The sequence below is a fragment of the Cibotium barometz genome, chromosome 11 (genome assembly GCF_041138505.1).
Source record: "Cibotium barometz isolate CiBa-2024 chromosome 11, ASM4113850v1, whole genome shotgun sequence".
NCBI lineage: Eukaryota > Viridiplantae > Streptophyta > Polypodiopsida > Cyatheales > Cibotiaceae > Cibotium > Cibotium barometz.
The window spans coordinates 37,221,213-37,228,813 of NC_141056.1; positions in this window are offsets into that span (position 1 = coordinate 37,221,213).

The window sequence follows — 7,601 nt, forward strand, 5'->3', positions numbered from 1 at the left end:
CTCTCGTTAACAAGAGCTTTAGAACTTGACATATGAGAATAGAGTCTTCTAATACCTTCTCTTACGATTGAAGGTCTATGGCAAAATAGCCTTCTCTTGCAGGGCTACGGCGTACTATTCTTTCTTTAAAAGAAAAGCTATGGAGTTTTGGACTCTTCCTCCAAAAGACCATAACAATCTAAGCTTATTTTCTAAGATATTAGATAAGAATGAAGGGATGTATACATCTTAAGCTCTAGGATTACCTTGAGGCTACTTGCTGCCTTCTTACAGTTTTCCCTGTGTAGAGACCCTGACAGAATCAGCAAATTATTTTGGCCATAACTCTCTAATAAAAACTCAGAACATGGTAATATAACCAGTCAAAAGAACCGGAAGCTATCTGTTCTACAAGCTAGCGCAGGTAGAATAGGCGAAAACATCTGTATATAGCCATAAACGCGCCATCTTTAGAAACGTGGTGTTTTTCCACATTTTTAGTATGCATGGACTCTAAAAATATAAAAGTACTCTAAATATGATCTCTTATCACCTAAATTCGAAATTCTATTTTTGGGGATACTTATCTCTTAATAGAACTATTCTTGTTTTCTTATTTCTTTTAGGATTTTTGGAGCTAATATTTTTATTCTTACACTTTCCTAATGTTTCTAGCCTTATTGTCTCACTCTTCTCTAAGTACACTCTCTTTCCTTATTGAAATCTATATTAAAAGAGATATATACATACATGGCTTGGGAGGGACCTTATAATCTCTCCCACTTAAAAGATTCGAGATGTCCTCATCTCGCGAGTTGGGGTAGTATCTAAGTAAATCCTCCTGTCTCTTTCAAAGTGGTGTCCCCCCTAGGTAGAAATCTTCTTTTATCTAAACATTATTCCGAGTCCCTTATTTTCATGTATTTGGCTTGTTTTGTTGTGACTCCAGAAGTTCTATTATTCTAAAGATAATTGGCCTTATTATCCTAAGTTCATGCATCCATATACCTCTCAAATGCTATGAACCTTCGAATTCCTTATTCTATACCCCCATGTAATATGGTACTTAACAAATTGTCATGGAGAAACGTAAGGGAATCAATCCTTTACGCAATCTAACCTATGATAGCAATTTCATAATCTTAGTATCGTCTTGTAGAATACCTCTATTCATTATGCACATTACTTCACATGAATCTTGCACTAATCCTCTCCTATTTATTCATAGAAATACTTGTTGAATTCGGTTCTTTAACCCAGCTATCCCTATTTCTTGACCTAATTTTTGCTCTAGCTCATGATTCCTTGTAGCCAGGGGTGGGCTTGACGTTCCTCTTGAATTAGGAGACCTCTTCTTGATTAACATGGAAGGACTCATGTCCTTCTCGACACTTTCTATATAAAAAAAACTTTATCATAGTCTCTGGCTATAATTATGGCTTCTATAATAGAGGATAGTTTTACATTCTTGATGAGGTTATTCAAAGGTAGATTAAGCTTCCAAATGAATCGATGGAGAAGAGTTACCTCATCCATCTCTAGAGCAAATCGGAGAAGTTTAACAAAAGTTTGGACACATTGTAATAGTAATCTTGGGCATTGCAGAGCATCCCTAGACAGATTGTAATAGTAATCTCGGGAACCTACATTTACTACCTATTTGCAACCAACCGAGATAATACCTAGACACTCTATAATAGTGATCTCAATCTGTAACATGCCCACCTTCATTAATTTAAAAAATATCCCGGTAATATAAAAATGTATGAATTTTTAAGGTGTGAAATTAGTGATTTTATTAAACGAGCCATTTTTACTTAGAATCTTCAAATTCCAAGTCCAAATTTGGAATCTACACGTGATTTTACCCTAATATAGGATTTTATAGCATGCAAAACAAACACCGGATCAAGTCTATATGCGAATTTTAATTATTTTTAGTTTAAAAAATGACTACCTTTAAACCTTAATAAAAAATGACTACCTTTAAACCTTAATAAACGACTATCTTTAAACGACTACCTTTAAACGACTACCTTTAAACGACTACCTTTAAACCGTAATAAACGACTACCTTTAAACGACTACCTTTAAACCGACTACCTTTAAACGACTACCTTTAAACCGTAATAAACGACTACCTTTAAACTGTAATAAACGACTACCTTTAAACCGTAATAAACAACTACCTTTAAACCACTATCTTTAAACCTTAATAAATGACTACCTTTAAATCTTAATAAATGCATGACCATGCGTCCGATTGATTACGGCGAACGGTCTGCAACGTAATGACCAAGGGAATATCTTGGACATTTGTACTGAAAAAGAAAATTGCACCCCCAGTCGCTTCGGCATGTAAATTGAGGCCCAGGTCCCAAATTTGGGGACCATACACACTCACCAGGGTGCCCATTATATAATGGTCGCGTAGTAAGGACCAAAGGCCAACCACCCATTGTAAGGTCCACACGTACCGCTATGTGGACATCCATGCTGCCTCTGGCCAAAAGGGTACATGGCCACGTAGTAAGGAGGACCAAAGGCCAACCACCCATTGTAAGGTCCACACATACCGCGTAGTAAGGAGGACCAAAGGCCAACCACCCACCATTGTAAGGTCCACACATACCGCCATGTGGACATCCATGCTGCCTTTGGCCAAAAGGGTACATGTGTCCCACACCTTTGCCTGTGCGCCGCCACCGTACCCTTCCCCAAGCTCATGCAGACCAGTGACTGACCAGTGCACTTTGATGATGGTACATAATCCCTTCACCCGTACTTTGCTCTGTACCCATAATCGTATCCTGCACCTATATAAACCCCCTGTGTACTCCATGGCCAGTAGCACATTGCATAGAGTACACCCTTAGGCTACACCCGACACCCAGCAGCACAAGGCCATGGTGCCACTTTGTGCAAGAGAGTGTAGTAGCTACAACCCTAGCATTAGCCTAAATACTGTGTAGAAGCTATTGCTCGATTGTACTTGTTGTACCTGCAGCCGTGCCTTACAACCCTCACCGCCTTCCACTCAGCACCTCCTAATCAGCCATCTCTCAGAAAAGCCCTTTTTCAGTCACCCCACCTTTGTGAGGAGAGGGTGTCCTTAACTCTTCTCCTCCCCCCCTCACCCCCCCCAAACAAAATTTGCATAGACTTTAATGAGAGGTTTTTGAGCTTAGAGGAGGTTCACACGTTGCGGTTTTTTGCTCATAGAGTGAGCAACAATCTCGAAATCGAGATTTGACTGAAGCAAGTCTGCGATCGCAACGTCAAGCACTACGAGGTGGTGATCAAGATGGACCCATCCCGGAAATGCCAAAGTGTCACCTTGGGAGACACACACAACAATGAGACTAGAGAAAATGCTCCTAATGTGGCTCCAAACCTCCTGTTACAAGCTCCACAAGGGAACGATGGCCAAGTTAGCTTGGTCATCATTTAAAAGGAGTTTTAAGTTATTATTTAATATTAATATCAATAAATCAAGAAAGAAGATGCAAATTTTTCCATTGAAAAATGTTAGAAATCCTATGAAGCTATTATTTGAAATGATGTATTTTGTAATCGATTGGTTAGTATTGAAATTGCTATTTTTAAGAAAAACAGTAGAGGCATTTTCTCCTTGCTTCAATGCTAACTCCATTTCCTTGCTTGTGTATCCAAGCGGAGTCATTGTGCCTTGCATGGAGGATGAGGAAAAAAGCAATGTCTCTGAGAATCAAGATTAGTAGTTGCCCAAATTATGATCAGTTACCCTATGGGTGATTTGATTTTTAGAATACCACGCTCCCCCTATGGCATTGGAGTAGGTCTTACCTAACAAATCATATCCTTGAATCTTTGCATGGTCAAGGTGTCGATGAGTAGCAAATTTTCTCCAAGTTAAGACTTAGTAGAATATCTTAAGTGTTTCCCCTATTTTGGAAGGGGAAAACCTTACAATTGGTATATCAGAGTCAATCTTAGCTCCTAGGACTTGCCATTTAAGGACTCTTTTACAATGTATGTTTTATCTAACATAATGCTAATTAATAAAGAGGCCTTACTAAGAACAAATTGAATTGATGTTTGAATGATTATAGGAAGAGGGAGATGCCTACTGGAGATTTCTAGTTTTCTAGTGCATCTTCCAGACCACTCACTCCTCAAATTTCGAGTTCTGTGACACCATGGTGCAGATATACTGAGGAGATGTCCCTCCCCCATTTCTCTCATATCGAAAGAGGATGGGGTAGAGATATTTAAGGTCATGGGCCGAGATATTTCTTCATCCGAACGGATCGAGTTGGGAACCTTACCACCGATCTAAAGCGGATTCGTTGGATTGAAAAGTTGAAGATGGTTCGTTTATATTGGTTCATGGGTACTCCCAAGTTCGACACCTCTATGAGTATAGATGGGAATCGCACACCACACGACCGGTGGGTGTATGATTGAGTGATGCAGGTCTTACGAGCCGACAAAGTAGCCGTGATGGGACATAGACCAATTAGAGTCTACCACCCTTACCATCAGTTTTTCGAGTCTTACAAACTACAATGGAACCCCCATATTTCACCTATGTGGACCGCTCTCTAGCCTTATGTCATAGTTGAGCTTAGGATTTTCCTTCATGAGACAAATAAGACTAATTATATTAGTCTCAAATCTTTGTAATAAAACTTGTCCTTGTAAATATTTAAGAAATAAAATGATTTCAATGTTTTACTTTAAAAAAATCTTAAGCAATGTGCAAAGTATGAATCTCGTAATCTTAAAAGTTTAATCTTATAATGGTGGGCAGGACGATCATCCTCCACTTCCCAATTCTCTACACACCGATGTCCAGAGGAGAAGAAGCTCGTGCTTAAGCAAATTTAACCTCCCTCCTTTAAGGGGGAAGGTTCAAAGATTGAGAAGGATTCTGAAGTTTGGATTGAAGCAATAGACGATTATTTCTCAGTTGTCAGTACTAGAGCAGCAAACTAGTCTATGCCTGCATGGTTTCGCCTCACCAAAGATGCTAAACTCTAGTGGAAACAATGGTGTCATGACAAGGGAGTCACCGAGCATTCTCAAACATGGAAAGACATTAAGCAAGCCATGAAGGAAAGATATCTTCCCCCATCCCATGAATCCATAAAGATGAATGAGTTTTTTAGCCTTAGGCAGTGCAGCTTAACTCTCAAAGACTACTATTCCAAATTTATCACTCTCTGGAAGTATGCCCCAGCTATGACTACTTCCCAGCAAGTGGCTCATTTCTACCAAGATTTAAATGAACCCTTATATTCCCGCCTCAAAGAAATGAGGCCAAGCACATTACAGGATGCTCTCATACGAGCAAAGCCTCTTGTGAAAGAACTGAGGACCAACAAAGCTAAGCCTCAAAAGAGATCTTACCCTGAGGCAAACCCTAAAGATCAGGTCTACATGAAACCGCAACAGAATTTCCCCTACTACAACCAAGGGCAAAAAACCAACTCTTTTGTTACTTGCTCGTATGCTACTTCTTCCAGAGAGAAGGCCTTTTGTGTTTTAAATGTAATGAGCCTTTAGGGCCAACTATCCCAGGTCAGCAACATCTTTTTCCCAAGGTGGCAGAGCAAATCAAGGCCGTGGAACCCCTATCCACCAAGATGCAAGAGGCGGTGGACATGGTAGAGGCTGCGGCCGAGAAGTTGCTAGAACCGCATGTGCTATAAGTGAAGAACCGACCTTGGAAATGGCTGAAGAAGAGCACGCCACCGTCCATACGGTGGTAGAACATCAAGGTCCAAATCAACAATTCGGTGTAATCCAAATCCCAGCCACTCATTGGTAAGATGTTCTAGCTTTTGATTGATTGTGGCAGTACCCATTCATTTCTTTCTCTTAGAAGAATGATTGTAGAGTTAGCTAGTGGAAAAGAAGTAGTATCTAGCCACTCTATAGGAAACCTTAATTTTGAGCTGAGTAATGAGCAAACTCATGGACACTTTAGAGTCCTGCCACATTAGGAATTTATGATGGAATCCTTGGGATGGACCAACTAATTACAAAAAAAGCTAGTATTCATTATAATTAGGGGAGTATCACCTTTGAAAATGAGCATGGCCAAGTAGTATCCGTTCAGGGGAAAATAGGTAAACCTAAATCTAGTGTAGTCAAGGAAAAACATCTTCTCAAGGGAGCACGTAATGGACATCAAGTTTTCCTAGTCAAGCTCAACAAAGCCGTTGAACCTAGCAAGGAGACAGAACCCTCTTCTCAAGGGAGCACGTAATGGACATCAAGTTTTCCTAGTCAAGCTCAACAAAGCCATTGAACCTAGTAAGGAGACAGAACCCTCTTGGCTCCAAGAATTCTCTGACATCTTTCTTGATGAGCTTACAGGGCTACCGCCTCCTCGAGAAGTCGATCGTGAAATTGAGGTGATCCCTAGAGTTTAACCCATGTCAAAAACGCCCTAGAAAATGTCCCTCCTCCTTGAAGCCATTGAACTTATGGAGCAACTTTTCCAACTCATTAAGCAAGGATTTGTACGCCCCAGTAGCTCTCCTTGGGGAGCACCTATTCTTTTCCAAAAGAAGAAGGACGGCACTCTTCACCTCTACATAGATTATTGAGTGCTAAGTCAAGTCACTTTCAAGAATAAGTATCATATCCCTCGCATCGACGAGCTTCTTGACAGGCTTCATGGGGCCAAAGTTTTCTCAAAAATAGATTTGAGGTCTGGTTATTACTATCAGATCAGAGTCAAGGAAGCAGATATACCTAAGACTGCCTTCAATACCCGTTATGGCCACTATGAGTTTACTGTAATGTCATCATTCGGGTTAACCAATGCTTCTGCAATCTTCAATTGCCTAATGTAAGATATACTCCGTCCTTACTTGGATGAATTTGTGCTTATTTTTTTTATTGACATCTTAGTCTACTCCAAGTCAGAAGAGTATGAGGAGCATGTGCGTAGGGTTCTGCAATCGCTATGCAAATATGAACTTTAATTTAATGTTTTTGCATAGCCTGGGTGCCCTCCTGCAAGCGGGACTATCATGGGCTTCATGGAGGATTAGTTTCTTTAAAGCAGGATCCTTTAGGGATACATAGCCTGTGATTGAAGTAGAGGTTTTCTTCATGAGTGTAGTATCCCTTGATTAGATTCTTCTCCTTCTCTGAATTTCCTCCTTCTTCTACTAACTTCACCATCCTTTGATAATCTGGATCATGAGATGAGACTTCTTTCAAAATTTAGCTAAGTGCATATGCTACCACATTATCTTTCCCAGGGCAGAATTTGATGGACGAAGTCATATTCTTGTAGGGTTTCAATCCATCTCCTTTGCCGCATGTTGAGGTCAGGCTGGATGAAGATCCACTTCAGACTTTTGTGGTCAGTTAGAAGCTGGAATTTGCCCCCCCCAAGAGATAATGTCCCCATAATTTGAGGCAATGAACAACTGCTAAGAGCTCCAAATCATGGGTGGCATAGTTTGCTTCATATTGTTTCATCTTGCAGGAAGTATAACAGTTGGTCTTCCTTCTTGGCCTAAGATACCACCAAGTGCTAGACTACTGGCATCAGTAAACCAGTTCAAATTCCTTGGTGAAATCAGGAAGTTTTAGGACTGGGGGGGAAGTAATATGGCCTT